Source organism: Bombus huntii, chromosome 2, assembly GCF_024542735.1.
Source record: "Bombus huntii isolate Logan2020A chromosome 2, iyBomHunt1.1, whole genome shotgun sequence".
NCBI classification, from domain to species: Eukaryota; Metazoa; Arthropoda; class Insecta; order Hymenoptera; family Apidae; genus Bombus; species Bombus huntii.
This window is the reverse complement of record NC_066239.1, coordinates 11450085-11458767: the sequence shown is the minus strand read 5'-3', so window position 1 is coordinate 11458767 and position 8683 is coordinate 11450085. Positions and strand designations below refer to the sequence as shown.

At 40.7% G+C, this 8683-nt stretch overlaps 1 long non-coding RNA gene across 1 annotated transcript; it reads left to right on the top strand.

Moving 5' to 3' along the window:
* Nucleotides 1-732: 732 nt before the first annotated feature.
* LOC126878310 (uncharacterized) lies at nucleotides 733-2564 on the top strand. The gene is made up of 2 exons (XR_007695632.1): nucleotides 733-896; nucleotides 1829-2564. It is a non-coding gene; the product is annotated as an uncharacterized LOC126878310 (long non-coding RNA).
* The last annotated feature ends 6119 nt before the right edge of the window (nucleotides 2565-8683 follow it).

Here is an 8683-nt window from a genome sequence, read left to right as displayed (position 1 = left end):
GAATGCCCATAAATACATTTGCCTGTCAGCCATGCCGCTTTGCATAATCGTCGAAAACGCGCTCCATATAAATACAACTTACGTAAACTCGATTATATAAATTCGTTCGGCGCTCGTAAGTAGAGCGAGAGAAAAAGGGTCGAGGGATGTTCTATATATATGCAGGATGGATCCACGAAGAGAGGCTGGGACGAAACGATGCAGGGGCTCGAGTTATCTATGATAATGACTTCCATTCAACGACAGGCTCCGCCGACGCGTTATCATACGTATGCTATTATTAATACAGGACTGGAGTATATGATGTTTCTCCGGGGTTTGATTCACGCGCTTCCGCCTGATTTTTTCCCCGTTATTACATTACATTAACGATTATCGCGCGGCAGGGGAGAAAATCATCGAGCATACGATAATCGAGTCAGTCTAGCAATCCGATAATTAAACGCTCTCGCCAGGCAGCCCGACGTTTCAATCGTGAATTTTACCGTGAACCATCACCGAATCGTCGGCGCGCGACGATACAAATAATTCCATCACGGGTCGTGTAACCGGTGTAAATTTGATCCGTTGATTCTCACTGACGATTCAGAGGAAGAGAAGAAGAGTGAAACGATGAAGCGAACGAAGCGTCACGAGTCTTTTCTCGATGCTTCTTCTTTATTAATAGACGCGAAAAAAAAAGTTTCGCCTACCCTTCTGCGAAGTTTGTTCGACGAAACAGTTCGACGCGGCGAACCCCAACGAGTACACGGATGGACGACTTTGTACACGCGATACAGACCCTAAAAATACACGCAACGACTAAAAATACTACTTCATCGCTGCTAAATACGATTCGTTTCGAAGAAGCTTCGGCGCAAGGGAAGAATTGCATCCGCTTATACGCAGCCGTATTGGTAATTGAAAACGATAAAAGCAGTGATAATTGACATTATTGCAAGTTTAATTTAGAAACGATAAAAATTCTGAAGCAAACAAGCAGATCAATCACAAATAAAGTAATTTGATTAGTATCATATATACTTACATATATTACATATATTAATAATATTATATATACAGGGTGGTTGGTAACTGGTGGTACAAGCGGAAAGGGGGTGATTCTACGCGAAAAAAGAAGTCGAAAATGCAGAATAAAAATTTTTTTCTTAATTTTTTTTTTTTTTATTTTTCCATCGAGACAACGTTGACAACGAGACAATTTTTCCATCGTTGTATATATTACAGTTTACTTAATTCAAGCGATAGAAGTATGTGTGTATTGTACGTAAAACCTAAATGAGAAACTTGAGTGTGTATACCTTTAAACATTAAAATACTTTATCATACGTACGTCTAAAAATTTGAGAATTCGTAATGGAATTTCCTAAATATAAAAGCGAATATTACGTATCGTTTCTAATATATCGTAAAAAATATACTTTTATTACTTTTCTCCCTTAAATTCTAAAATAAAGAATGGACGAAGAACACGATTTGAACCTCGAGAATTTAATATTACATTTTATTTACGATAATTGGCACAACATAAGTACGTCACGTAGCATGCTACGTTAAATGTTCGCATCCATATCTATGTCTAACGAATACCTCTTTCTCCAGTCCTTAATATTTTTCTGACCAAAAGTAACAACATATCGTTCTTCCAATAATCCGTACGCGTTCGATTTGTTCAATAAGTTAAACTGTTACTGCATTCGCATTTGCTGTCTTCGAACATCACAGGATCTGCCTTGCTAAGCAATTCATCTTTCCCATCATCGCCATTAAACGGCACAATTTTTCCTCTTATTTAACCCAGACCACTGCTTCCGATCGAACTTTCCAGGAAACGCGAAAGCAATCTCCAGCGAGGGCTTCTCTTCCAGATCCATGGTGCACGCACAGGGCGACGAGGGGCAGCCGAGGGTGGGGGCGACGCAATTAGGAGAGAACATAAATCCCGCAGTTTAGCACACTTCCTCGTAGCGCCGGTAGATCGGAGAATACAAATCAATCGGCGTAACGGCCGACTGCGCATTTAATTTCCATTCGGCTTCTGATCCATGCAGACAGGGGTGGGCTACGGGGTAGCAGAGGGGACAAATAGGACAAACAGGATGACGGAGGAGATAGGAGAAATTGTACGGATACAAATGGGAGAAAGAAGAGATAGGAGAAAAGGATGGTATGGTAATAGAGGAGCAGGAAGAAGAGGAAAACGGTGGAAAGTGGGTTAAGGGGAAAGGATGAGAGAGTAATTTGCGAACATCGACGCAAAGAAGATTTAGGACATGGAGGATGGACGATTGGATGGTTCGGAAAGGGACAGGAGGGAAGACAGAGACAAAATGTGGACGTATTAGATCGAACGTGGCAGGAGGAAGAATTGAGGGAGAAAAGGGTGACGTGAAAAGAGAGTAGAGAATGAGCGAGATAAGGAAGAGGTACGAGGTGTAATAGAATATATTCATAAAAGTGGACTCTGATTAGTGCTTTATTTTGTAAGCTTTTAAAATGTAAAATGATAAAACGATTGAAAATTGGCTAGTACGGAGGGTGGAAATAAAAATTGTAAGGAATTATTTGAAAGCTGTTACGTTAAATTGATCTTTCTCCTGTAGTTCTTGGGTAATTTATAACTTACTTGTCGATTACTTTAATTTACTTATCGAATAACGATCAGTACCAATAAGATACACGCAGTATTTACTATTTTGATTTATCAACCGCATTATAACAACGGTTCTTACAAACTCTTAATCGAAGAGATAAAGTCTATACGTTCAAGAAATGATCGCTTTCTTGTCTTACTTCCTTTCGTAAATGAATGTTGGATAAATAAAGAACGTTTGAAGAGGAGAAATAAAAATCAATTTTAACGATGAAAAGTCATCTATAAAAAAAGAAGACACATACAGAGATACGTATGTAATAAATTCGTACGTTTACTAACAAAGGAACGTACGTTAAAAGAGAAATCGAATAACAAAAAAACGGGGACAAGAATGGAAAAGAAAATTCTCTAAAACGTGGAAGATTTTCTCCTGTCTGTCTAGCGTAGGCGTTTTCGTTCCCTGGTTATAAACGGATCCTGGAATCGATGAATGACACTGGCGTAAAAAGGATTTACCGTGTTCCGCGACGAATCGACGGTGATCCGATTCGCATTAAGCTCGCGACGTGAACGCCGGATCGAATTTGTACGCGTCGTTACGCGCTCGCGCTACCTCCTCCTGGAAAATGAGCACATTCCGATAATTGCGCTTTCCATACATTGTTTTCCCCCACAATAACAATCGTCGCGACTCTTTCTTCCATTCGCGTTCCCACTAATAAGCTTTGTAACCGTTGTTGTTCGATCGCGAGACGTCGGGCCTGGCGCGCAAATGCGTGCCTATCCCCGTAACACGATTATTCATCGCGTTTCTAAATATTATACATACGAATCTTTCCTTTCTTTGCGAAAGAATTCTGTGCTTTTATAAAGAAGAATTTTGGAAAAGTATTTCAGCCGTTTCGTAATTTGGATATCTCGAAATCCATTTTTAATTAAGAATCTATTTGAGAAAGATTAATTGAGAATCTCTCTGTAAATTCTATCGGATCCGAGAATTAGAAGAAGATACGTCAGCTTAGAAACCTGTTACTTTAGAAAATTCTTTGGTCAAGAGATCTCTATACTATTAATCTCAAATTTAATGACACAATTACCCTCGAAGAGCCACTATAATGTCTATATTACAAGCGGAAAAGTGGTTCCAAACTTTCGACCAGTAGTTTGTCATAATCTGATAGAATATCCCTGCATGTGAACCGGCCAAAGAACAGTCCAGAAGTTTATAGAAAATCGCACTGTCGCAAACGACAAGCGCGACACCCAGTAACTATTTCATTGCTGAACGAACATTGAGCTGAACGGATTTTTGCGCGAAGAAACAAGAATCTTCGGAGCGCCTAGCCGGAGTAATGGTGCTCGACGGGACGTAGGTTAGCGAGGAGCAATAGATCGACGGCACTTTCGTCGGTAGCGCAACCTGGGGGACACGATTATTGCCTCCGCAGGATCCCCAACTACTTCCACCTCCCGATAAGGTTCTTTCGAGCCACGAGATTTCCCTTCTTTCTTTCTCACTCTTGCTGCTGCGTTCGCTTTACTCTCTCATCGTTACCAGAGTGGCCGTAGTATCCAGGCTTCGGCTAAAGCTTACCCAACTTGGTCGACGGCGAGCCGCGCTCCCGTCATTGCCAAGCAAGTTTATGGCCCAGACCGACGCCCATAAACTGTACAAATGGTAAATCTACCGTAAGATCATCCCAGCCGAAAATGATGTATCGTAGGTTCCGTACACGCGAGAAATCGGCGAACCCACCAACTTGACCCATACTCGACCCCCGTCCCTCTTCCCCGCGACCAAGTTATCTATGACAGAAAGAATTGACGAAGAGCGACCATGGTGAAGGTGGGTCGGAGCTTGGACATTTTCGGGTTTCGTTTCGACAGACTGGATCCCTTGTCGTGTTTCTTAGACGAGATACGACATTGTTCGTAAGTTTTAGGATATTCGATACATTTGGAATAGACGTAAGTGGGTATTTTGCGACATTAAAATAAACTTGATATTGATTGATTGAGTGTATTGTAAAGATAGCTGTATTATATGTATTACGTTATAGTACAATATTTTGGAGATTTCATTATAGATTTACTTTAATAAAGTTTGTGTTCAAGATTAACAAGTGTCCCAGGATTTACTGGCAATCTATCCTATTCTATTTATTCTATTCTATTCTATTCGGTGATTTTTGGTAGCAATACTTATAACTGTTGCACAGGTTCAATTTAATTCCACCGTTGAATTTTAATTTTTATTGATCTGCATAAAGTCACGTAAAAAGTCAGCAATCAAACAATTTTGAAAAACAGCGTAAAATAGAAATTGACTCATGTTTGAGGTTTTTACAGGGATTTTAATTCGAAAGGAATCGAGAAATGCAAGAATAAGATACGAGGTACAATGTGACGATTATACCGAAAGATTCGTAGCTTGAGTAAGCTTTTAGCTGAGGTGTCGTTGGCAAAAATCCTTTGAAATGCGCGCGAGATGCTTCGCAGAGCATGAAGCACACAGAAGGGATCAATGTACACAACGATTGGCCGCGGGAATATAGACTGCAGCTTTTAGGAGCTTATCCTTGTTACACCGTGGTGCCGCTATGTAATACTGTCTTAACCGAGGAGAGCCATTGTGATCTTATTTCCGCCCGGCTCGGTTTGCCGAGCTGTATAACATCTTCAACTTCGATTGTGCAACAACTCTTACGTATACTGCCTTCGCTTGCATCAAACATTTTTGTCGATAGAAAGTTCAAACTACTAATATTCTAATCTTGTTTTTATTATACTTTAACGTAATCCTTCAAATTTTTTATTGCATTGAAATTTTACCGTCGTATAGATATTTTAGAATACGAGGATACATATTTCGCTAGATTTTTCAAAAGATTTTTTATGCAATTAACGTTGAAAAGTAAACATTCTATACATTTCGTGAATTTTTTTGTAAGATAAACAAATAATTCTAGTTCCTTTTCTCGATGAAGTTTTTAAAAATTAAAAATTATGTTTCGGTAAGTAGAAGCATCCTTTTTTGCTTCCACAATTTTTGTCGATGCAAACAAATACAATTAGCAGGGATTAAAATAATTTTTAAGGGAAATAACGAATGCAAGAAAACACGTGATTTTCAGAAAAATAAGTTCTGGGTTAAATGCAAGGACTTAGAATACATGGAAATAGATTCTGAGGTAGATGCGGGATTTGATGGCGACACGTTTCGTTCGCGCAAATATATCGTCCCATTTTCCTTTGTTTTGAAGTTAGTTCTACGTTCTGCGTTCCCAGTTGTATTTACGTTCCGACAACTGGGTAAATCGATGTTTAGAAATTATATGTAGATGAACGAAATTAATTTAGTTCCTTATCTATTGATCTCTTTTTCCTATAGCATTATCGATGAATTTCATGGATGAATTTTTCAGCACAAAGTTTCAGCAAGTATAATTTCTATTAGTTTTTCAAATAGAAAATTACAAGTAGATGATGGGCAAAAGTTCACATTTAGAGACCCGTTACAGGCAATTCTATATAAACTCATTAGAAATCAAGCAATACGTTCTACCTTAAATACTAAATACCGTAATACTGTTCTGTGCAAAGTTTGCTATCAGTTCTGTCAGTTGTATCTAAATTGAATCTTCCGCTAATTTTACCATATTCCGTTATAAATTCGATATTTAATGCTACAAATATCAATATATGTTTCATGGCAAGATGGTCTCTCTAGATAGGAACTTTCGAACTTAAAGATCCAAAGTACACGTACCAAAAATAACGTATACACACGCTTTCACAAACGAACTGTAAACGCAACGATCTCGCCAGCTCATTATGGTTTCAACCGCATTGTGAAAGAACGCGCTTCAGCGGATTTAACTTTCCGATATCCACACCTGTACTTTACCTGCAGCTCGAGTGTGATCAACTGTACATAATGGGACAACCCTTACTAAATCCGGCATTGTAAGAAATCTACCGGAGTTAATAATAGCGTTCGGTTTCCGTCTTTATGAGAGCCGGCGGGTATTGTGCCGCGACGAAGATCGTAACTCGTATGGGATTCGAACGGATTGATTCGAACCTGGTGCCTTATGCTCTTTGAGAGGATACGAGGATGCTACCGTCGCCTTTCACGCCCAACCAGACTGCGGATTAAGGGATGCGGTGGTACAATTCTGCCGAATTGTCTGAAATTTCACGGTTAAGCTCGCGGAGATTTGACAATTGTCGTTGATTATTTATATACTGAATGCCATGCGAACTTTATATATTTTCAACGACATATTATACGCAGTAGGTACTTAAAAATTTATTTAAATACTAGAAATTGAGAGCTGGAATAATTTATTTTATTATGTAGATACGACACAATCACATTTCCTAATTAGATATAAGGATAGATAAATTAATACAATTATAGATAATTTTAATTACATTAAGAATTCGCGATCACTCAATGGACCAGCTGTGAATAGGTCAATGCGTTTTACCGCAATATTGATAAAATATATAACATAAAATTTATTAACACAAAATTTATTAGCTTCAAGCAGACTAACAAGCAAACGACATAAACCGTATTTCCTGTTTCAGCTGATCCTCGACGTTGATCCAGTAAATCTGCGCGCACCGTTGCGATAACCGTGGAACTATTATCGGCGGGACAGAATTATTCACCTGCATATCTTGGTGCGTTCCTTTAGCCACGACGCGAGGGCAGGAAAAGCCCGTGGAACATCGACACGAAATGGAAGTAAAGGCACGAGCGGGGTTCGTCGGTGGCGTAGAGCGGTAGCATCTGGTGTGCCACTCTTCCCTCCGCTTCCTCCTTTCTTACTCGCGGCGCATAACGCCGTCTCTCTCTGTCTTATCGTTTTTATCCCTGTCCCGTATCGTTCCGTATCGCCCCTCTCTATTTCTCTTTTACCCTCTCTCCTCACCCTTTTCTCTCTTTCTCGCTTCTTCCATCCACTCTGCGGCCGCGTTCCTCTTTTTCTACCGCTCTCGTCTCTGTCCTCACTCCGGTTCAGGCCGCTGCCGTTGTCCCGACGTTACTTCCGTGACGATGAGCTTCAATACGCGCCGATAGTCGCGGCGGGAAACCAACGAGCCTACCCAAAGTCGTCCATGGTTTCCACGCATCCAACCCAACCCAAACCCAGCCTAGCTCAACCTGGGACGCGACCAATACGTACACAAACTCCAGCCACGTCCAACGAAGGCACGGCTGTATAGGTATAAACACACGGAAGAGAAACAGAGAAAGAAACAGAGAGTAAGAGAGTTAGAATGAGAGGAGGGTGGTAGGGGAGGGTTGCGCGGGCGCAACCATCCGCTCCTCGCTCCTCTGAAATAATAATAGAAGAATGAAAATGAAAGAAAAGGAAAAAGTAATAATCTCGGGGATCTTTTAAAATCCATCGAAGCAGACGAAGCCGCCGGATTGTGTTGTGTGTTAGGGCAATCTCACCGCCGCGCCGTACCTCCTCGTGTATCCTTCCCTCGCGTTGCTCTATCGTCTCTGCCGCCTCTTTTCTCCTTTCTCTTCCCGTTCAGGTTCCCGTCTTTCTTTTTCTTGCTCGTTTACTCGTTCGTTCGTTCGTTCGTTCGTTGTCTCCCTTTCGTCGTAGCTGAGCACACGCCCCTGGTGAAAGAAGCCAACGTCGACGAGCAAGATACCCGGAGATACGATATAGACCGATGTCGAGGGACGAAGTCATATAACCACCCGACAATACCTACGTATCGGAATCCGCGTGTGTAACGACGTTTATCTCCTTTTCTTCCCTTTTTATATACTTCGTCGACCATCTGCGAGTTTCGTTGCTATCGGGGTTGAAGGTAGACTTGCTGTGTCCCTGATTTGGCCTGGATCTTTGTTATGGATTTCGTCGTTTCGTAACCTTTGGTACGGAGAGTGATATGTTTTTTAAGCTGTGTGTGATAATTATGAATAAGTGGAGGTATGTGAAATTGGATGACGCTAATGTGGATCTGATTGAAGCTACCCTTGATCATAGGAAAACTGAATTATGTAGAGGTTGCAGATTAGTACTTGGATCTGTTTCGTATTTGGTGGAAGCT